This window comes from Drosophila ananassae (genome assembly GCF_017639315.1).
Source record: "Drosophila ananassae strain 14024-0371.13 chromosome 4 unlocalized genomic scaffold, ASM1763931v2 tig00000061, whole genome shotgun sequence".
Lineage (NCBI taxonomy): Eukaryota > Metazoa > Arthropoda > Insecta > Diptera > Drosophilidae > Drosophila > Drosophila ananassae.
In genome coordinates, this window is record NW_025319038.1 from 2,924,380 (window position 1) to 2,946,775 (window position 22,396).

Here is a 22,396-nt window from a genome sequence, read left to right on the forward strand (position 1 = left end):
CTTTTGTGGCCCCTTGCAGGATGTTCAAACAGTAAGCTGAACATGGGAGCTAATTAAATAACTTAAACAATGTTAAAATATTTAAAAATATGAAATAGAATGATATAATTAACAACATATTGTTATCGAACAATTATAATAATATTGAATAAAAGAAATCTATAAAATCAAAATTACACATATACATATACAGTCCGCTATCAAGTGTTATCAAAGGGCAATGTAATGAATCTAAAAAAGCATTCGCAGAATGTTCAAGCATTGAACACGATACAAATTTCAAACATACAGTGTGAGAGATCGGACCCATGGGAATAAGTGATTAACACCATGGTTTGAAAACGATCTCCTGCAGTCTAAACAAATATTTATGTGGTTCACTTAAAGCACTTTAGAAGGGTCACATAGCATGTCAGCGTACAGTCCGTTGATAAGTAGTTTTAAATAGATTTAAGATTTTCATGTATCTTTCTTGTAAGAGAAGTGTATGAAATAAAAACTGTTTTGACACGGAACTCATTGGAGTAACACCATTATTTAAGGGACTCCTCTTAACAATTGGCAAGAAAGAAAAGAAGCTTGTGCGATGTAAAATTCAGGAATTGTTGAAAGTAATCATGATTCGTCAAAGTGGTTCACCTTTCGCCAGCCCTATGATGTTGATAAAAAAATAAGAAAGGAAAGCTAACTTCGGGCGGAGCCGAAGTTTATATACCCTTGCAGTTGAGTCGCAGTCCGATAGGTGGCGCCACGCATCTTATATTATTAGATTAGATATGTAGCGGATCGCATATAGTCGGGCGATCCTTATGAAATTTGTCATATCGAATTATTTTGCCCAAAGTGGAACCTCCCATCCTTCTAACTTGAAAAACAACCAGGTTATGGCATTTCCGATCAATCAGTTATATGGCAGCTATAGGATATAGACGGCCGATCTTTACGAAATTTGGCAGATCGTATAAGTTGCACAGAATTAAAATGCACAGAAAGTCCCATCCTTCTGACTTGAAAAACACCAAAGTATTTCCGATATTGGCATTTCCGATCAATCAGTTATATGGCAGCTATAGGATGTAGTCGACCGATCCATTCCGACTTATATACTTCCTGCAAAGGAAAGAAGGGTGTGTGCAAAGTTTCAACTTGATAGCTGTAAAACTGAGAGACTAGTTTGCGTAGAAACAGACAGGCGGATCAAGAATAATATATTCTCAAGAATCGTGATGAAGAATATTTATTCTTTATAGGGTCGGAGATGTTTCCTTCACTGCGTTGTACACTTTTGACCAAAGCAAGGGTATTATAATGAAAGTAAAAAACTTGTTAAATGAACTACTCAAAATGAAAAAAATGGTGTTAAAGGAATTACACTAAATGAAAATGTAAACAAAAATTATATCAATGTTACATTTTATGTTATGTATTGCTGATGTTGCTGGAGAGTACCCTATTTATTTACGTTAAAGGAAATAAATTTAATACAAATTAAAGATGATTTAAGCTAGTTACTTAAGCAATTCATACTTTGTACGAATTGAGTGATGTGGTATTGGTAAAAAAGAGGAGAACTGGAGGAGATGCACGGTAAATCCGTATTCACGAGCATATAATCAGATTCCGATGGCAAACGAGGACATATCGCTTTATGGTCACGATTTTTAAAGGCATTGATTTTGTATACTGCTATATCCACGACATACGAATCATGTCTGCGAACCCTGACGAGCACGAGCAACATCTGCGTTCAGTACTAACCATACTTCGAGAGAACGGCTTAAGCAGCAACACTATTAAGTCACAGATCGCAAAGCAACAATTGGAATTCCTAAGCAATGTCATTGACTCGAAAAGGCCTCCAGAAAATCGAATAAAGGCCATTACCACCTACAACAACCGGATATAGTCTGCGAACTAAGTCGATTCCTTGGAAAAGTAAACTACTACCGTCGGTGCATCGGCAATGCGTCTGCAATTCGAGCATCTTTAAGTGAAATCTGTTAAAGGATGAAACAAATATGACAATAGAAAAAAAGAATAGTCGTCGAATGTCATTAATGCCTTTGAATTATGCAAACGTTCTTTGGTACAAGCAGCGACTATAGCGCACCCGAACGAAAACGGGAATCTTGGTTTATTTTGCGATCTTTGAACATAGCACTTGAAGCAGTCTTACAACAAGAGGCCGGTGAGATGTGGCAGCCATTTGAATTCTTTTCACGGAAACTTACACCGACCGAAAGAAACTACAGCACTAACGATCGCGAGCTGTTCATAAAATTAAAGCACCTGTTGGATGCACCCGTTGTTATCATTAAAACGGCCCATAAGCCGATTACGGACAGCGATCTGCAACATCTTTTAGAAAAAATCACAAGCTTCAAGCTACGACTCATAAAATTCAGCAACAATTTAACTTAATATACAACAGTATATTAAGACATGTCTACTGAAGCAGCTCGTCCTTACTTACCACTATTCTTACGCTTTGGTGTCATTGTGGGCACTCATATTTTTCTATCCGAGCAATCGATCCACTCACCAGCAAATACGATGTAAGTACGTTTGACACGTGACATTGCCGTCATGGAAGGATACTGTGATGGAAGGAAAGTTAAGGCGCATTAAAAGTGTCATTAAAGCCAAGGGTCTTTGGACAAAGTACTAATATTTGGGAAAATCAAAAAAAGCACAAACGTGCAAAAGCGGATACATTGACTTTTTTTAAATAAAATATAATATAAAATATTATTATTTGAATTTTTGTTTTTGTTTATGTTTAGTAGAAATTAATAGAGATTATTAGCAAAAAAAGAAAAAAAAAACGTATCTTGAAGGAATGTAGCAAATGTGGTAATGCTCGACAAAAGAGGAAAGACACAGAGCAACGTGAGTAGCTCTCTCCCAAACACCCTGTTTTCGGAGCGCAGAATTCGATCCCAACTCACCAATTCGACATCGGAAGAGATCACGGCATCCCTGAACAGCAGCACCGTGTCGGAAAGTTCATCCTTGTGGATTTCAGTGCAAGTATTACGTAGTGGCCGCATACCTGGATATCCAGCAGGCTTTTGACACGGTGTGGCACCAGGGTCTCCTTTAAAAGGTTAAAAGGCTCCTTTACCCGCAGCTGTTTCAGCCTTTTCATCTCTATGTGCTTTGCCATATACGCAGATGACACGGCCATTCTCTCCAGGTGCGCTTGCGCCTATGACGCTACTTATAATTTCCAGCGGCTCCTTAAAAAGGGGAAAATCGCGATGGTAACAGACATCCGGGCATGTGAGAGTAGCATTTGTGGGTTGATATCCTTAATGCGGTTGCAAGCGCCCATAAAAGCCTCATCCATAAAACGTAGATTAAGGCGCTGGGCATTCCTGCAACAGCAGTGTATAAAATTTTCATCAGCATGTAACTTAGTATGAGGTCAACATTTACAATCAAGCACAAATTACACAGGCCAACAGCAAAAAATCTCCAATCATAATTACATCTGATCCCTAACCTTTAGGCTCCCCTGAACGAAAGTCCAGAACAAACATAGGTTCTACCACAGTTTCCTCGGTAAACCTAAGAAAAGAAATTGATCAAATTTTACCATATATGTCGGCCGTTTAATGCAGATGACCATCATTGTTTCTAGTACATATCATTTATGAAATGTATGTGTACCAACTAAAATTAAAAAATGTGTAACGAACTGTTTTTTGCTATTGTTTGTTCGCAACAAATGCCGCAACTAGCTCCCAGAGTTTGGGGTACGTTATAGATTCGACGTGATTTGCCCGAGCCCAGAAATAACACGGTATGCTTCGTTTAAAATAAATCCCCTTTATTATGCTAAGTTTACAAAAAGGGGGAATCTCACCGGCCGCTTGGCTCAGCCGACCGACCGCTCGTCCTCCCGTCGATCCCCGATCCCCGCTCCGGGTTGGTGGCAATACACACGCCCTCCCAAAGCTTGCGCCCGGCAGGTCGTGTGGTCTTGGTGCCTGGCGCCGAAACGGCTCACGATTCCCTTCGTTTGGACTCACCGGCTCTGGGTTGTGGGGCCTGTGTTATTGCTGTTGTCTTCTTCGCTGCTCTTATGCTGCCGCTGCCCGCTCGTCGTCGCTGCTGCTCCCTCGTCGTCGCCGCTTCTGATGCTGCTCTTCAGTTGCGGGTGCCGTGGACCTTCGGTACCTTCGGCTCACTGGGAATGCCCTTTCGCCGTGGCCGGCACCTTATCCGTGTTAACAGTCCGATCGGCTCACCTCCCAGGCATACGCCGGGCAGGATATGCTTTTCGCTGCTTAGCGGTCAGATCAGGGCACGAAGGGCCTACCTTCCCCGCAGGACACACCCCTGGTCGCGTTCGTCACTCGCCTCCAAACACCTTCATGCATACGCCCCGCAGGATCTATGGCAGGCCAGAGGTTTTGGTGATACTCCAGGTGATACGCTGTGCATACGCCCCAGCGCCTGAATCAGGATTCTAATGACTCTCCCGGGGTGTCCCTGCTTGGTTTCACTGTTGGACTTGAGTTCCCGAGCTGGCTATCCCTTGCTTCACAGGATCACACCTGGACTTATTGATCAGGAACCGACAAGGCGTACGCCAGACCGATCCGTCGCTATCGCCAGGATACCTGTCGTGTCCGGGAATAATCTAACACGACTCGATTTACCCTTGGGCTTCGGTTCCGCCGCGGATCCTTGATCCTGTTCCCACTCGCTGCTGACTTCTATTGCTTGACTGACTCGCGTACCGCGCCGGACTTACCCACCGGGGTCCTTTAGCTACTGACTCGCAGATCCTTCGCACTCGCTCTAAATACCGCACTTGAGACTGTCGGACTTACCCACGGGGGGTCCTTCAGCCTATACTCCTAATTCCTCCAAGGAAACTTTCCCGCTTGAATGTCAGACTTACCCACAGGGGGTCTTCCACTCAACTCTTCCAGCTTCCCTAGAAGACTCGGTCTCGATTTGCTCCAGGGGCCCTCCTTATATAGTGCCAGAGGAGCCCGTTAATCCTTGCAAATCTACTTCCTGCCGTTAATCCTTTGCTCATCTACTTTCTCCGTTAGCTTTCTCTCCTGATCCACCGCCCCCCTTCTTCGGGTGTCGTTAGGGTCGTTCCCTTTCCATTTCTGTTTCTGCCGTCGTATATACCTTTTTTCTATTATTTTTTTTGCATATTATTGCATATTGCATATTTCTATTATTTTTATTTGCATTTTCTCTGCATATTAAAGGAATATGCCTCTCTTATTTTTCCAATTGTTTTATATATTTCTATTTATTTTATATTTTTTGTATATTAATTTTTTCTCTCCTTTTTCTTTTTTTTTCCACATTATGCATTTTTTTCCCCCTTTTTTCTACAATATATTTTTCATTTTTATATTTTTTTTGATATATTTTTTTTCTCATTTTTCTAATATATAATATTTTATATTTTTTTTTTCATATTTTTAATATATATATATATTTTTTTTTTTTGATATTTTTTTATAATATCGATTTTTTTTTTTTTAAATATTTTTTTTAGTGTCTTTCGTGTTGTGTTCTTTTTTGATTGCCTCCCCATCCCCCTTTTTTTTCTTTTTTTTTCCCTACGCCCGCGGCGCCGATTTCTCCACCTGGGCTTTTAGCTCACTTACGTGGGCTCTCTTCTCTTCCTTCGTGCTCCCGTGACGTAGCACGGCGATCACCGGCGAAATGAAATTCGTCACTATGTCGGCGCTAGTTTCGCCGCGAAACCTTCGCCCGCTTTGGACAACTGGTGCTCTTTTGCCCACACCGTGTCGCCGATTTTCGGGCTCCACTCCCGCCTCCTCAGATTGTAGTGTCGAGCTTGCTCCTGCGCCGCGCGCTCCATGTTTCTCTGCACCAGCTCGAACACTTCCTGTAAATTTGCCGCATTTTCTGAGTTGGTGGCTTGTGTATCTCCTGTACCCAATGCCCCTTTGTCGAATATCGCTTTCGGAATTCTTGGCTCTCTGCCTTGGGTGATGAAGCACGGTGAGTATCCCGTGGAATCTGACACGCTCGAGTTCACCGCCAGCATTAATTCTGGCCAGTGCTCGTCCCATGTTCTTTGGTTCTTGCCTGCAAACTGGCCGATCATCGTCTTCACCCTTCTGTTTGTCCTTTCCGTAGGTTTTTCCTGCGGCGTGTATGGTGCGGTAAACTGATGACGCACTCCGAGCTCCTCGAGGAATTTCTTGAAGCTCCTACTGGTGAACTGGACACCATTGTCTGTCACCATCACCTTTGGCACCCCGTATCTAGCGATGATCCTTCCATTTTGAAAACCGATCGATCATCACTAGTAGCATGGTGTTACCATGCTTGGACCTCGGCAACGGTCCCACGAAGTCCGCACATACCGTCGCCCACGGCTCCTCTGGGATTTGTGTCAGCACTTTCCCTGCGGTCTGCATCTGGCTCGGTTTATACCGCATGCATGTCTCGCACTTCCTGACATATTTCCTTACGTCCCTTTGCATCCCTGGCCAGAAGTATCTGGCTGCTACTTTCGCGATTGTTTTCCTTCCGCCTAGATGTCCCGCTGTCGGTGCGTCGTGGTTCTCCTTCAGCACCTGTTGCCTCATGTCCATCGGTACACACAGCTTCCGTGATGCTACTTCCTCGCTTCCGGCTCTATGTGGAACATGTCGGTAAATCAGGCCTGCCTCCTCAACGTATTCCGGATATTTCTGTGGGTTTTCCTTTATCTTCTTCTTCAGTGAGCCTATCCAAATGCATTCCGTGTCTTCGATTGCTGTGACACTTCTCAGCTTCTCCACTATCGGCTGGCGGGAAAGTGCATCCGCGACTACGTTCAGCTTGCCTTTTCTGTAGCTGATAACGTAATCGTACTGTTGCAACTCGAAGACCCATCTCGCGATCCTTCCAAGTGGGCTCTTTATATTGTTCAACCATTTCCGCGCCACGTGATCACGGATCACATGACAATATATTTGCCCATATTATTACTCTTTCTTCGTTGCCGAGTAATTCTTCTCCGCGCCTATTAGCGTTCGGGTGGCGTAAGCGACCACTCGCTCGCCCTCATCCGTGTCCTGCGTCAGCACTGCACCCACGCCGTAGTCGATGGCATCTGTTTGCAGCACAAACTTCTTCGTGAAATCGGGGCATGCCTGCACTGGATCCTCTGCTAAACGCGACTTTAACTTCTCAAACGCCTCTTGGTGTCTTGCCGTCCACTCCCACTTTGTTCCCTTTCGTAGGAGATCGTTCAAAGGCCTTGCGATCCCAGCGAAATCAGGAACGAATCGCCGATACCACGACGCCATCCCGATGAACTGCCGTACCCCTTTCACGTTTGTCGGGGGTTCCGATTCCGTAGTCGCTGCGACTTTTCCCGGATCCATACCAATCCCTTCACTTGTTATCCGGTGACCCAGGTGCAACAGCTCTTCCCTGAAGAAATGGCACTTGTCTGGGTTTATTCTTAAGTTTGCCGCCTTCAGTCTTCGAAACACTTACTTCAAATTTGCCATATGTTCCTCCTTCGTGCGTCCGATCACGATAATGTCATCTTGATACGCAAATGCGTGCGGAGCCATGTCCGGGCCTATGACCTGGTCTAAAGCCCTTTGAAATGTTGCCGAGGCCGAGTGTAATCCGAATGGCATCACCTTCCACTGGTACATACCTTTCCCTGGTACCGTAAAGGCCGTATACTTCTTGCTCTCTTCCTCTAGTGGGATTTGCCAATAGCCATCCTTAAGATCGAACCTGCTGAAAAATTTTGCCTTTCTCAATTGTTCCAATATGAAGTTTATCCGTGGCATAGGGTACGCATCTTTTACTGATTTTGCGTTGATCTGCCGAAACTCCACGCACATTCTCCACTGACCCGCCTTTTTCCTCACCATGGCAATGTGAGCTGTAGGCGCTATTGGACGGCTCGATGCATCCCTTCTCCAGCAGCTCTTCCTCTTTTTCATTGATTTACCCCTGTCTTTTGGGGTTTTTTGGGTAAATTGGGATGTTTGTTTTATTGGGATGTCGTTCTTCATCGTAATTCTATGCTGGGTATGTTTGAACAACCCTTCGGGTTTGTGAACGCCGCCAGCTCTTCTTCGATGAACTTTTTGTCCCGCTCGCTCTCCCATTCTTCAGAGGGTCCAGTTATGGCTATGGACAGCATATCCTCCAAGCATCCACTCCATCTTTCTCTTCTCGAGATCGTGACTTGGTGGCCTGCGCAGTTTATTGTTGTGCCGAATTCTGCGAGGAAATCTATTCAAATTATTTTCCTTGTTGACAAAGCTTACTGTTTTTATAAGTACCATTTGAGTCTCAGTGTGGCTCCCGTTGGCCAACTTTACTCGTCTCCTTGTTGCTTTCCGTTCTCCGGCGATTCCCGGGTTCTCTGCTAGCTCTTTTGAAATGAAGCTAGCCGTTGCCCCGGTGTCTATCATGGCCCTCACTTCTGCACCTCCGACCTTGATGACTGCCGCCAACTGCTGATCTTCTCCTGTTAATCCTCCAACTAATTCTGAGAGGCAGCACCTCGCGATCTCTGCCTTCCTGCCTACGGCTGAGATCGCTGCACGTTTCCCGCTCTTTGGCAGCACTCTGTGCTTCTCACCCCTACTGCGCCGCACATCCTGCAGAACAAAATTCCGGGGTTCCTGCACCCACTGGCCCAATGGCCCATGCCTCCGCACCTGTTGCACGCATGCGCTGGGTTTTCTATCTGTCCCTGTCTAGGCGTCGCTGCCCACTGCAAGTTCGGCTGCCTTTTGCTTTGGCTTGCAGCCCATCGTTGACTCTGCTGCTGTTGCCTTGGGCTTGTCCATTGCTGGCTCGGCTGCTGTTGCAGTGGCATTTGGCGTTGCTCCTCCGGCTGCCATCTCTGCCCCCACCCCTGTTCTGGGGGGCTCTGTTGCTCCGGTGGCTTCTGGTGCCGTTCTTCTTTTGGCCACCCTCTGTCTGCCGTGGCGGCTTGCCTGTTAAAATCCTCTTCTTCCAAGGCCAGCTCCTCGAATTCCTTGGCCAGACCAATCACCTCCTCGAGCGAAGCGCATGCGTATGGCCTCATGAACATTTTCATGCGCGGTATGCAGTTCTCCACTAGCCTTTCAATGACCTCCTTCGTGGATTTTCCTAAAGGCTTCATTAGCGTCTGAAGGTCCACCATGTATTCTTTAAACGGCTCTCCTTGTTGCTGTTTCCGCTGCCGAACCTGGTCTGCCAGTTTCTTAAAGTACACTTTTGGCAGGAAAAAGGCCTCGAAGCTTCTTCTGAACTCCTTACATGTGGGCCACTCCTTATCGTTCATTAAGAACCACCTTTGCGCTCTGCCCTGGAGTAGTTCTGGCATCGCCTGCGGGATTGTGTATCCATCCCGTACGTTTTGGTAAACCATGCTACTCGGTAGACGAACTCGAGAGGGTCTCCTGTTCCGTCGAATCGGAACGACCACTCTCGGACTTGTTTCGCGCATCCGCTGGGAGACCGAGCTCTCAGCGAGTAAATCCAATTTTTCTTCCCCATCTTGAAGCTGTGTTACTCCTAGACTCTAAAACAATCACGTAGTTTGGGCGCCAGGTGTAACGAACTGTTTTTTGCTATTGTTTGTTCGCAACAAATGCCGCGACTAGCTCACAGAGTTTGGGGTACGTTCCACCGAATTTATAGATTCGACATGATTTGCCCGAGCCCAGAAATAACACGGTATGCTTCGTTTAAAATAAATCCCCTTTATTATGATAAGTTTACAAAAAGGGGGAATCTCACCGGCCGCTTGGCTCAGCCAACCGACCGCTCGTCCTCCCGTCGATCCCCGATCCCCGCTCCGGGTTGGTGGCAATACACACGCCCTCCCAAAGCTTGCGCCCGGCAGGTCGTGTGGTCTTGGTGCCTGGCGCCGAAACGGCTCACGGTTCCCTTCGTTTGGACTCACGGGCTCTGGGTTGTGAGGCTGTTGTCCCGTGTTGTTGCTGTTGTCTTCTTCACTGCTGTTATGCTGCCATTGCCGTCGTCGCTGCTGCTCCCTCGTCGTCGTGCCTGCTCCCTCGTCGTTGCTGCTCTTCAGTTGCGGGTCCCGTGGACCTTCGGTACCTTCTTTCGCCCTTTCGCCGTGGCCGGCACCTAATCCGGTGTTAACAGTCCGATCGGCTCACCTCCCAGGCATACGCCGGGCAGGATATGCTTTTCGCTGCTTAGCGGTCGGATCAGGGCACGAAGGGCCTACCTTCCCCGCAGGACACACCCCTGGTCGCGTTCGTCACTCGCCTCCAAACACCTGCATGCATACGCCCCGCAGGATCTATGGTAGACCAGAGGTTTTGGCGTCGCGTCTCCTTTAACTCCAGGTGATACGCTGTGCATACGCCCCAGCGCCTGAATCAGGATTCTAATGACTCTCCCGGGGTGTCCCTGCTTGGTTTCACTGTTGCGCTTGAGTTCCCGAGCTGGCTTGCCCTTGCTTCACAGGATCACACCTGGACTTATTGTCCGGGAATAATCTAACACGACTCGATTTACCCTTGGGCTTCGGTTCCGCCGCGGATCCTTGATCCTGTTCCCACTCGCTGCTGACTTCTATTGCTTGACTGACTCGCGTACCGCGCCTGACTGTCGGACTTACCCTCGGGGGGTCCTTCAGCCTATACTCCTAATTCCTCCAAGGAAACTTTCCCGCTTGAATGTCAGACTTACCCACGGGGGGTCTTCCACTCAACTCTTCCAGCTGGGCCTCCAATCCGTATTGTTATTGTGCAGGTCCATCGTCCAGATATCCCCGCGCTCCCCCCCTTTGGGCATTCCCAAAATGCATTTCTGTGTTTTCCGCATTCTTCTAAACACAGCTGCCCAGTCGCGGCCGCTTTGTTCCCCGCCTTCCTCGCTCTCTCCTATCACCTTTGAGCGCGGCCGCGGAGGCCCACCCGGGATACCGTTACGTTCCACGGTGATTCCTCTTCCTCATTCTTCCGTGCGCGACGCCGTGCTGGTTCCTCTTGCCCCCGCTGCTGCCTCCGCATGCCGTCCGTGCTCGACGCATTTCTCCTTTTCCGTTCTTTCTAAACACAGCAGCGCTGGCCTGTCTGACGCCGCCGTGCTGACTTGCTTGTTATAAATATACCAAACATCTGACTCTGGTCACTTCAAATCATAGCTTGCAAATAACTGTTACCCGTTTTTTTGCTTACGCTCTGTTTGCGAGAGCAACCGATACAAAGCATGCCGTTTCGGTTCCTCTCTGAGCAGGAGGCTTTGATTTGTTTTGTTTCGGTTTTCTGTTGAACGAATTACAATGAGCAAATCATGAAACTCTCATCTACCGAACATCGCTCAATGAGAGATTTGAGTGACACTCGCACAGGGAGACTCAGTAAAAGACCGTCCGATCACGATAATGTCATCTTGATACGCAAATGCGTGCGGAGCCATGTCCGGGCCTATGACCTGGTCTAAAGCCCTTTGAAATGTTGCCGAGGCCGAGTGTAATCCGAATGGCATCACCTTCCACTGGTACATACCTTTCCCTGGTACCGTAAAGGCCGTATACTTCTTGCTCTCTTCCTCTAGTGGGATTTGCCAATAGCCATCCTTAAGGTCGAACCTGCTGAAAAATTTTGCCTTTCTCAATTGTTCCAATATGAAGTTTATCCGTGGCATAGGGTACGCATCTTTTACTGATTTTGCGTTGATCTGCCGAAACTCCACGCACATTCTCCACTGACCCGCCTTTTTCCTCACCATGGCAATGTGAGCTGTAGGCGCTATTGGACGGCTCGATGCATCCCTTCTCCAGCAGCTCTTCCTCTTTTTCATTGATTTACCCCTGTCTTTTGGGGTTTTTTGGGTAAATTGGGATGTTTGTTTTATTGGGATGTCGTTCTTCATCGTAATTCTATGCTGGGTATGTTTGAACAACCCTTCGGGTTTGTGAACGCCGCCAGCTCTTCTTCGATGAACTTTTTGTCCCGCTCGCTCTCCCATTCTTCAGAGGGTCCAGTTATGGCTATGGACAGCATATCCTCCAAGCATCCACTCCATCTTTCTCTTCTCGAGATCGTGACTTGGTGGCCTGCTCAGTTTATTGTTGTGCCGAATTCTGCGAGGAAATCTATTCAAATTATTTTCCTTGTTGACAAAGCTTACTGTTTTTATAAGTACCATTTGAGTCTCAGTGTGGCTCCCGTTGGCCAACTTTACTCGTCTCCTTGTTGCTTTCCGTTCTCCGGCGATTCCCGGGTTCTCTGCTAGCTCTTTTGAAATGAAGCTAGCCGTTGCCCCGGTGTCTATCATGGCCCTCACTTCTGCACCTCCGACCTTGATGACTGCCGCCAACTGCTGATCTTCTCCTGTTAATCCTCCAACTAATTCTGAGAGGCAGCACCTCGCGATCTCTGCCTTCCTGCCTACGGCTGAGATCGCTGCACGTTTCCCGCTCTTTGGCAGCACTCTGTGCTTCTCACCCCTACTGCGCCGCACATCCTGCAGAACAAAATTCCGGGGTTCCTGCACCCACTGGCCCAATGGCCCATGCCTCCGCACCTGTTGCACGCATGCGCTGGGTTTTCTATCTGTCCCTGTCTAGGCGTCGCTGCCCACTGCAAGTTCGGCTGCCTTTTGCTTTGGCTTGCAGCCCATCGCTGGCTCGGCTGCTGTTGCAGTGGCATTTGGCGTTGCTCCTCCGGCTGCCATCTCTGCCCCCACCCCTGTTCTGGGGGGCTCTGTTGCTCCGGTGGCTTCTGGTGCCGTTCTTCTTTTGGCCACCCTCTGTCTGCCGTGGCGGCTTGCCTGTTAAAATCCTCTTCTTCCAAGGCCAGCTCCTCGAATTCCTTGGCCAGACCAATCACCTCCTCGAGCGAAGCGCATGCGTATGGCCTCATGAACATTTTCATGCGCGGTATGCAGTTCTCCACTAGCCTTTCAATGACCTCCTTCGTGGATTTTCCTAAAGGCTTCATTAGCGTCTGAAGGTCCACCATGTATTCTTTAAACGGCTCTCCTTGTTGCTGTTTCCGCTGCCGAACCTGGTCTGCCAGTTTCTTAAAGTACACTTTTGGCAGGAAAAAGGCCTCGAAGCTTCTTCTGAACTCCTTACATGTGGGCCACTCCTTATCGTTCATTAAGAACCACCTTTGCGCTCTGCCCTGGAGTAGTTCTGGCATCGCCTGCGGGATTGTGTATCCATCCCGTACGTTTTGGTAAACCATGCTACTCGGTAGACGAACTCGAGAGGGTCTCCTGTTCCGTCGAATCGGAACGACCACTCTCGGACTTGTTTCGCGCATCCGCTGGGAGACCGAGCTCTCAGCGAGTAAATCCAATTTTTCTTCCCCATCTTGAAGCTGTGTTACTCCTAGACTCTAAAACAATCACGTAGTTTGGGCGCCAGGTGTAACGAACTGTTTTTTGCTATTGTTTGTTCGCAACAAATGCCGCGACTAGCTCACAGAGTTTGGGGTACGTTCCACCGAATTTATAGATTCGACATGATTTGCCCGAGCCCAGAAATAACACGGTATGCTTCGTTTAAAATAAATCCCCTTTATTATGATAAGTTTACAAAAAGGGGGAATCTCACCGGCCGCTTGGCTCAGCCAACCGACCGCTCGTCCTCCCGTCGATCCCCGATCCCCGCTCCGGGTTGGTGGCAATACACACGCCCTCCCAAAGCTTGCGCCCGGCAGGTCGTGTGGTCTTGGTGCCTGGCGCCGAAACGGCTCACGGTTCCCTTCGTTTGGACTCACGGGCTCTGGGTTGTGAGGCTGTTGTCCCGTGTTGTTGCTGTTGTCTTCTTCACTGCTGTTATGCTGCCATTGCCGTCGTCGCTGCTGCTCCCTCGTCGTCGTGCCTGCTCCCTCGTCGTTGCTGCTCTTCAGTTGCGGGTCCCGTGGACCTTCGGTACCTTCTTTCGCCCTTTCGCCGTGGCCGGCACCTAATCCGGTGTTAACAGTCCGATCGGCTCACCTCCCAGGCATACGCCGGGCAGGATATGCTTTTCGCTGCTTAGCGGTCGGATCAGGGCACGAAGGGCCTACCTTCCCCGCAGGACACACCCCTGGTCGCGTTCGTCACTCGCCTCCAAACACCTGCATGCATACGCCCCGCAGGATCTATGGTAGACCAGAGGTTTTGGCGTCGCGTCTCCTTTAACTCCAGGTGATACGCTGTGCATACGCCCCAGCGCCTGAATCAGGATTCTAATGACTCTCCCGGGGTGTCCCTGCTTGGTTTCACTGTTGCGCTTGAGTTCCCGAGCTGGCTTGCCCTTGCTTCACAGGATCACACCTGGACTTATTGTCCGGGAATAATCTAACACGACTCGATTTACCCTTGGGCTTCGGTTCCGCCGCGGATCCTTGATCCTGTTCCCACTCGCTGCTGACTTCTATTGCTTGACTGACTCGCGTACCGCGCCTGACTGTCGGACTTACCCTCGGGGGGTCCTTCAGCCTATACTCCTAATTCCTCCAAGGAAACTTTCCCGCTTGAATGTCAGACTTACCCACGGGGGGTCTTCCACTCAACTCTTCCAGCTGGGCCTCCAATCCGTATTGTTATTGTGCAGGTCCATCGTCCAGATATCCCCGCGCTCCCCCCCTTTGGGCATTCCCAAAATGCATTTCTGTGTTTTCCGCATTCTTCTAAACACAGCTGCCCAGTCGCGGCCGCTTTGTTCCCCGCCTTCCTCGCTCTCTCCTATCACCTTTGAGCGCGGCCGCGGAGGCCCGCCCGGGATACCGTTACGTTCCACGGTGATTCCTCTTCCTCATTCTTCCGTGCGCGACGCCGTGCTGCTTCCTCTTGCCCCCGCTGCTGCCTCCGCATGCCGTCCGTGCTCGACGCATTTCTCCTTTTCCGTTCTTTCTAAACACAGCAGCGCTGGCCTGTCTGACGCCGCCGTGCTGACTTGCTTGTTACCCCACCCCCCCCCCCCCCCCCCCCCCCACCCGCAAAGTTGAATTCTCAGATTTTCTACATTAATTTTTGGTCTTCTTTGATTTTTCCCCAAAAAATTTTTTTTTTTGGAAGAATTTTATTTACCTATTGAAATCAGTCGATTATACCATGGATTTTTTTTGTATTTAAGCAAAAACTCGAAATAATTTTATTGAATTTCGTCACTTAAATTGGAGTTTTTAACCTCATATTTTCAAAAAGTCATATATATCATATACAAGTCGGATTCGGGCTAGGGAGCGAAACCGCCCCCAACTCAGGAGGTACTTGCCTCAGAGTTAGAGGCCCCAGATATGAAGGACGGCTACAGCAGTCGATGAAAACATCTCCGACAACGAGGAGGCGGAGATTGCAATGCTAGAGAAAAACTCTTTCTCCGACCAAGGCACATAGAAACATCCCTTAATTTCAAAATCACAAAACCAGCGGTTTTTTAAAACCTTTAAAAAACCAACTGGTCCAAGTATTTCCAAATCCTGTCAAACAATCCAAATCCCCTCAAACCGTAGATAGTCTTAACACTCTGGCGCAAGAATTCACTCATGCCTGCAACCATTCCCTCAAAAAAACATGTGCATGAACAAAACCAAAAAAGCGAAATAGCCCACCTTGGTGTTCTACAGAGCTAACGACCCTCCAGACAACAAGCAGAGACCTTTAATAGGGCAAAAGCCGGTAAGGATGAGCACTTTGGACCGAATACAAGGTCTCTTTGGCCTAATATAAAAAGTCCATCCGTAAAGAGAAGCGCTCATGGAACTCCTTCTGCTCTGACATCAAAAATACAGCACACGATGCAAGGCTTAGGAAAATTCTATCCCAACCATCAAAATACCTAAATATACCAAACATCTGACTCTGGTCACTTCAAATCATAGCTTGCAAATAACTGTTACCCGTTTTTTTGCTTACGCTCTGTTTGCGAGAGCAACCGATACAAAGCATGCCGTTTCGGTTCCTCTCTGAGCAGGAGGCTTTGATTTGTTTTGTTTCGGTTTTCTGTTGAACGAATTACAATGAGCAAATCATGAAACTCTCATCTACCGAACATCGCTCAATGAGAGATTTGAGTGACACTCGCACAGGGAGACTCAGTAGAAGACCGATTGACATGAAATTTGACGAAAAATCTTATTAAAATTTTAAACGTGAATTTTCCAATTTCAAACTAATATATTGATTATTTTAATTAAAAAATGAATAGTTTCCTTTTAAATTCATTTTGAGTTAAGCTTAACAATTAAACTTTGGATAACTTTGTTGTCCATTTTGTTAAATATAAAAAATTCATGCACTTTTTTATTAAGTTCTCGTCCCACTTTCAATAAATTTGATGAATCACTGTTTACACGAGAGATTTACAAAGCAAATTGACAAGTTGAGCCCACTAAACTTCACATACACACATACATGCACAAAAGACTTTTTGAATCGTCGAACGCAAGCAAACGGTCCTAGAATGAGCAGACCAAACGAAAACAGAAAAAAGTGTGCTTTGACTGAGCGCGAGCAAAATTACGAGCAATACGAGCAACTCAATCGGTTGCTCTCAGACTTTTTGCTCAAAGTCTGAGTGACAAACACTTATTTTGAGACCGCTCGAATCTGTTAACAGTTATTTGCAAGCTATGCTTCAAATAGATCTAGCGAGCAACGCGTGAACTTAACAGAAACGTTACAAAGAAATTTGAGAATGCCAAAAGGCATATAAACAGAAAGTTCGGGATGCGTGGCTCAAAAGCAAAGAGTTCAAGGCTTGGGCTCGTAGAAACGTCACCGACGAAAGGCGAGTTTTGTGCAGTTTCTGCAAGTGCACAATTACACCGAAACTTTTCGATTTGCGCGCCCTTGCCGTGACAAAAAAACACAAAAGAAAAAACTGACTTTTTTATGGCTATTTGTTTAGCAGCTCCAATGCGACGTCATAATTTTTGTCCGTGAGCTCCAACGATCGAACAGTCTCCAAGGCAGATTCACGAAAGCAGGACCATAACCGTTGAAGGACCATAACCGTTGACCCGACATATGAATGGGTTTGTGTCCACCATGGTCGAGAATAGCGACCGAAATTCAAGCCACTCCGCATAACCTCCACTAAAAGTGGGAAGTGGCAGTGGCGGCAAAGCCTGGAAAGATCTGCTGAACGACGCATCAAAATTGGAAGTACCGTTGATCAGCATCGAACTCGCCGGCAACAAACTGGAGCGCCGCATAATCTCCTGGTCCAGGATGAGTCGTGCCTCCCTCGCCGCATCATTAAAGTTGACGCGCAGATCGCTCCTGAGTTCTGAAAAATTCAGCTCGGACAGCTCCATGTGTGTGCTCTTGAAATCCGCGTCGATGCCTTCCAATTCGCTAAGCCGCACATTTATCATCGCCTCCGGAAATTTCTCCACTTCTTTCAATGAGGACAGCGATCCTTAAAGGTCCTCAAAAAGGACAACTGCACTTTGGATCAGGAATTCTTTCCGTCCAGGAGAGGCACAATCGAAAAACGGATTCATTTTCGCAACAAAAATATTATTTTAGTTCGTTTATTTATTGTCAGCTCACGACCCACTGTGCAACTTTTCCATAACGGGGTAATATATGTATGAGCGATTGTAGCACTCTGCAACCAGCGTATGTATGTATGTCAACAGATTCTAATATTTTGCGCACAATTCATAAACCGAATAATGCTTTTTAATTTGTTTATTTGTTTATGTTTACACATTTTAAGCCGCGCAGCTCAAATTTTCAACGGAAAATAATTTGTTAAATTATTTTTTTAATCCTAAGCACAATCACGTCGGGGTCACCAAATGTTTAGGTACCAAGCGTTTTCGGTAGCTTTATTTTTGTGTTCTAAATATTGCCTTTAATAAAAACAAGCACAGTTCGATTTATAGGTATTGATACAATTTATTTAATTGTTTTGGCGTTTCCACAAATGATATATTTACATATGTGACTGAGTAGGGTTGACGACCGAATTAGAATAATGATGCGGGAGAGCGGCTCAATGCTTGATACTGCGGAGCGACCGAGAGATCCCGCGAGAGAGAGAGACAAACGCTAGCGCATGACGGCAGTTGCAGGTGGCCGATCGAATGCACGAGAGCGGGCGACGCGAATAGAGACATAGATAAAGAAAGGATAAATAAAATCAATAAATTATTGCCGGCCAAAACTTTCCGGCGGCTGCTTGACCCGACACGTAATTTCGTAAATATATATGTAAAGCATTTTACTGCTGCCACCCAATCGTATTCCTAAATATGTCGAAGCACGAAGAACCAATTGTCGAAGCACTTTGACAACTCCGATTGAGACACCAAAACATGGTTTTTGAACGCTTCAACAGCACCTTCTGGCGTCGAAAATCGTTGACTACGCATTTTTCTCTTGATGTGCGGAAATAAAAAGAAGTCATTGGGTGCTAAGTCAGGTCTGCATGGCGGATGATCCATCAATTCGATATTTTGGATGGTCAAAAAAGCGCTGGTTTGAGCTAATGTGTGGGAGATCGCATTGTCATGGTGCATGATCCATCTTCTCTTGTTCGTTTTTTGAATTTTTCCAATGATTTCATTCAAACAAATTGTGGTGTACCACTCAGAATTGACCGTCCTACGTGGCTCAAGCGGAACAGTCGCCACATGACCTGTTTTACCGAAGAAACAGACCACCATTTGCTTCGAAGTGCTTCCTCCACAAGCAACTTTCGTTGGATCTGACTCGTCTTCGAAGACCCACACGGTCGATTGCTGTTTTGTCTCGGGATCATAAGCATAGATCCATAATTCGTCACCTGTGACGATCTTATTAACGTCTTTTGAAACAACGCGATTGTATTTTTTCGAATTTTTTTTGCACCAATCCACACGAGCCTTTTTTTGAGCGATTGTCAAAATGTGTGGGATCCAACGAGCACAAATTTTGTTTACGGCCAAGTGTACATGCAATATCGAATGTATGCTGGTGGAAGAAATGCCCAAGAATGCCTCTAACTCACGGTATGTCACATGACAATGTGTCTCTGGAACAACAATTGTTTTTGGACGACCTTCTTGACCTTCGTCTTCGAGCGAGCGTCGGCCCCGATAAGATGGTGCTTCATCGCCATGCAAAGATTTAAGTTCATCGATGCACTGTTGTCGTGTTAATTCACGTCGAAAGTCGTGAAAAATGATTGCGCGAAAATTTTCATGAGTTAATTCCAGTTTCTGATTGATTCCAAATTGATTTTTTAAGTCACTGTAAACAACACAAATTATGGCCGTACGTCAAAACGTTTTTTTTTTTTTTTTTGGGCACTGCATAGTATGCACTGCATACGTACAGCCCACCTCCCGAGCAAAGTGACAAGATGTGGTAGAGACCATTGTTGTCCGAACATAATACCCTGAATGGATCGTGTTGGGCATATGTCGAACTACAATGGCTGAGGAGTAAAGGACGAAAGTTTCCAGTCCTTCTACTAGGAACGTTAAAATTAACGCGTGTTAGTAAATGCTGGCTGTCCACATTTCCATTATATAGAAACATGACACCCAGCATTGTTCTACGGTTTGTTAATGATGGTAAGTTGATAAGTAAAAGTCTACTACGATAAGAAGGAAGGTAAAGATTTGCATCCCAATTAAGTCCCCTAAGAGAAAGAGTCAGGAAGTTTTTTTGTACAGATTCTATGTGTTCTGAGCACGTTTCTGCCTAAAAATGTCAAACTTCGTAACGAAAATGGCGCCTGGCAACACTTAGTATGGCCTAGGCCAGAAATATATGTAGCAACCCTCGTAGTGAATACTCCCATTTTCTTAGGGTAGCATGCCTGAAAAGTTACAAAATTAAAGAATTTTAGCTGGCTTCAAAAAGAAGTCAAACGCACACACATGAAACCGTGTATGTCAATGTGTGAGCAGGCATAAATATAAAGATCAGTTTAACCGCGGAAGAACTTTCTTGATGATGCGCTTCTCTGCGACTGAGCAAAAAAAAAGTTCAATGAGATTCACTCTAGGGCCCCCGGGGCCTGTCGCAAGAAATTTTTGCGTCCATTTTCGTATGAAATAAGAAGTCTCTATGTTTTATGATTAGTGGCAATATACAGTTTCAAGCTCTATAAATTAGCAGGTCCCGACGAGTTAATACCTGCACAAATCCAACAAGCAGGAAACCACAAGCTCCTAAATATCTTGTAACGGTTTGGCACATGTCCTGAAGGTACTTCGATCTACTAACAGGCTCCAGCCGTGCTCAGGGAAAGTGGGAGTGGTTCTTGTACCTTCAGTATGGACATGGTCGTCACGCGAATCGTCGTAGATCGAATAGGAAGGGTCCTGGGAGAAGGATTCCTAAATAGCATTGTTTTGGGGGTAAAAAAAATAAAATTCCTTGGCTAAGATGTTTGAGGTGGCTAACTGTTATTTAACTGCATGGGTGGCGAGATTACTTCCGGTGCCCAAACAAAAGGTCTAATATAAATTCATTTTAGTTAACGTTATAATTCAGGAAAATCTCTTATAAAATAAATTAACATTAGGTGGGTTTTCATTAACCATAAAAGATATTTTCGATGATAATTAATATTAATGTTGCGGTATTTTAGAACAATTCAATAGTAAATAATAATAATAATTAAAGATACTTAAAGATAATTAAAGATAATTAAAGATAATAATTCAGGTTTGGGGCTTAACAAGTAATTTTTTTTCAAATGGGATTGCTTAGAAATACTAATTCAAGACTTTTCAGAAAATGATATAAAAATTGATAATTATGGATTTTTAGGTTTTCCTTTTTTTTTCTTCTTTTTCATTTGGTAAATTATAGGATTTGAAAATTGCAATTTTTAATTTGAATTTTGAAGTTTAAAGGGTATTCGAAATTACTGGATTTTTGTCCTCTCTCGCGGGGATATTTAATAGTTGTAGTTACGTGATATTTGTAATTTTTTTTATACAAAAAAAATACATAAAAAAAGATCCAAGACTCCACAGGCAGAGGGGTTGATGTTGCCGGCGGAATTTCGGCGACGGGTCGTAAAAATAATCCCTGAAGCTTGGTGGTGATGCTGGTGCTTATGATGGATGCCGAGGTTGGGCCAGGTGGTGCCTCCAAATCCACGGGCATCGAGGGTCATCCAGCAACAAAAATCCGCTAAACGGGAAAATAAACACTAAGCCAATGCAGGGAATGGCAAGGAGCTCAATATTTTCTCACCTCTATTCTTATAAAAAAAATCACACACTAATTTTCTCCTCCACGAGGTTGGGTCACTGGTTTACAAAATTTTTTTTTTAGCACAGATGCACAGGTCTGCCCGCAGCGAGATTCAGAATGAAAGTGAAATCAGGTGGCAGACAGGAAATGCATCTTTTGGGATTGTCACTTTTTGACAGGTGCTTACGTGGGTGGGTGAATTCCCAAAAAGGGGAGCAGCTGTGGTGGGGGGTGAATGTCAATTGGGGTCAGCTGAGCTGCATTGGGTTCAAGAGGTAAATAAGACCATATGTTTTTTGTTTACTATTTTTGTTTTCTTTTTTTTTTTTCTAAAAAATTTTTAAATTACTTTTTTTTTGTTTTGTTTTGGCTTTGAACCAGCGAGCGACCCCCACAATCTTCAACAGATCCCTTGCCCTAGACAGAATCCCACAACAGTGGCTTAAATCGCAAATCATTCTCATACCCGAAGCGAGCAAATAATCACACACGACCCCAATAGCTTTTAGACCTATCAGTCTCTCATCCTTCCTGCTTAAGACGCTAGAAAGAGTCATAGGCCTATAACTAAAATCAACTCTTAAGCCAACCCAAATCTCGGATGCACAGCATGCTAATAAAAAGGGTAAATCCACCGAGACTGCCCTCCACGCGCTCAATTCTAAAATAGAGAAAGCATTTTCTTAAAAATAATCTGCCCTGGTAGCCTTTCTGGACATAGAATGTGCCGTCAACAACTTTCTCCCGAACACCATACCCAGTACCCTGAGGACCCTTGAAGTAGATAATTACCTGGTGGGACTTATTGACCAGCTGCTAACCTGCCTTAACAAGGACCGTCAGTAGAGTCACACCTCAAGCCGGAGTCCTCTCCCCTCTCCTATGGAACATAACGTTTCACTTGATTCTATGCAAGGGTGACATACGCGGACAACGTGGAGATCCTGTTCACAGGCGAATACCCACAGACTACTCACAGATTAGTTTTGTTCAGCAGGAAATTTCTACCTTTGAATTTGTTAATTTCATTTGTTCCAATTATTCTCTGTCTTTATTAAAAATGAAGTTGGTTCACCGGTTCACCGAGAAGTAGCTGACGGAGCCGATGACCTGGAGTCCTAGATAACTGACGATAGACGATAGGCAGTGGGCTAGAGACCTATTACGATACAAAATCCATTTACAGATTTTGTAGAGCCATGCGTTTTTGAAAATATGAGATTAAAAATTAATTTAAAAAAATTAGAAAGAT

The 22,396-nt window shown here is 45.7% G+C and overlaps 1 long non-coding RNA gene across 1 annotated transcript; it reads right to left on the reverse strand.

Moving 5' to 3' along the window:
• Nucleotides 1–20,817: 20,817 nt before the first annotated feature.
• On the reverse strand, nt 20,818–21,837 carry LOC116656353. The gene is made up of 2 exons (XR_004311314.2): nt 21,145–21,837; nt 20,818–21,081 (listed from the first exon to the last, which is right to left on the reverse strand). It is a non-coding gene; the product is annotated as an uncharacterized LOC116656353 (long non-coding RNA).
• Between the last annotated feature and the right edge of the window lie 559 nt (nt 21,838–22,396).